Here is a 1921-nt window from a genome sequence, read left to right as displayed (position 1 = left end):
TCTGCAGTTTGGTGTCATGAATATCCCTTTATTATTTTAAACCACAGTAACTCATTTCTCATATCGAGGATGCTGAAATACTGTTTTTAAAATCCCCAAAATTACATTGAAAATATAAAGTCAATATTTTATTTCAAAAATTTTCCTTGGAAGGAAAGAAGGAACAACCCCCCAAATGGTATATTCTGATGGAAGGTCTCAACAAGATCACACAGGGAGGCTGAATTGAACCCCCACCATTTCACAATTCCCCCGTTTGAATTATGTGTGTCTATTGCTTGCTGCCCATGCTGCGGCTCTGGCTGCCTGCAAACCTCTGCAGTTAAACACCCTTTAAAGAGCTGGCACAGCTTCATCTGTCCTCTGCCTCCATATGTGGAAAACCCCTCGACCCATAATGGGAACAACCAGGAAATTATCGTTTAGCAAGGGTCACTTTTACCTACACAAGTATTAATATACCAAAAAATGCAAAGGTGTAGATGGGGCTCCACAGTATTTTACTGCAAAACTGAATGTCTACAGTGATTTCCAGCTGCAGTCTTTTAAATGAATGGCATTACTGTTCCAGACAGAGAGTGCTGGAACTCTGGCAAAACTCACTGGCTGTGGGGGACAAATAATGCTGAAACTCTTACTGCAGATTCAGCACTAACTCCTCCCTGCCAGGAGTTTCGAAACTCAAATCGGCAGCTTTTTTCCTCTTGTGCCCGGAACGTTTTATGTGGGGATTTCAGCAGACAAGACATGCATTTCATGTCCAGGAACTCTTGCGCAAAGAAGGGTGTCTCACATTCCAACACGGCGCAAGCCTTGTCCTCCCCCGAGGGCCACCTCTCCCTGCTGTTGCTGGGTGAGGTCTGTGTTCTGCAGCTGGATGGTCACATTGCCTCAAACACCACCATCAGGATCATTAGATGTCTAGATTTCTACCCAGTTAATTAAAATTCCTTACAAGAAACTTGGTTCTGCTACCAGGCACAGCTCGTAGCACCTCTTTTTAAAGACAAAATACTTTGTATTGAATCAGGACTTAAATTGATTAGATCAAGGTTAACTTTGCCTTCCATCCAAAAGCCCTGCATGAAACTGGCTGTTAAATTTGGAAATACAACCCACTGTTAGTTTTTAGTATTCTAAACAACAATTTCAAGTTAATAAGCTGCCCCTTTAAAAGCTGAATCACCAGGTTGCAGTTGAACCTGGCTCTGGCAATGGATATGGCAGATTCTGGATTATGGGTAAAAAAGGTTGCAGGATCAGGAATTTCAATAAGAACTAAATTACATGTCTCTTTATGTAGTTTAAGCCCCAAAATTAAGAGGCGTCTGTGACAGAGTGGAACTGTAAATTCACCAGACACAATCAAACAAAAAATGATAAATTAAATATAGATCCAGAGTGTACAGATAAGAAATCAGCAAAATTCTCACAGATATTGGGTAGGAGTACAGGTTGATTTTTAAGTTTTCTTTCTTTTCCTTCTGTCCACAAACAACATCCACAAATCCATAAAAAAAATGCAGGACAATCATTTAAGATAAATGATATGTCACATATTTAAATCTAGAGAAAAACAAGTGTGCAATGACATACTCCTGATTTTATCGTTATGTTTTTGTATCATGCACCTCTGACAATCCATGTCACCCTGAGCCATCTCCCAAAAGACTAGCCCCATTATTAAATATCATTAATTACTTTATTACTTCTTACAACTTAAAAGGAACCAAGCAATTGAAATTTTAGATGCATTCTTGAAATCCTACAGGAAGAAATCAGTTCTTCAAAACAATCTGATAAAATAATATGGAGGCAAAATCTCAATATTGTCTTGAAACAGAATTAAATGACTGATGTATTCTATTTTTTTCTAAATAATTTAGCCAAAGCTGACACTTATTGTATGGTTTGCATTTCT

The sequence above is a fragment of the Prinia subflava genome, chromosome 11 (assembly GCF_021018805.1).
Source record: "Prinia subflava isolate CZ2003 ecotype Zambia chromosome 11, Cam_Psub_1.2, whole genome shotgun sequence".
NCBI classification, from domain to species: domain Eukaryota; kingdom Metazoa; phylum Chordata; class Aves; order Passeriformes; family Cisticolidae; genus Prinia; species Prinia subflava.
Note: the sequence above shows the minus strand (reverse complement) of the source record.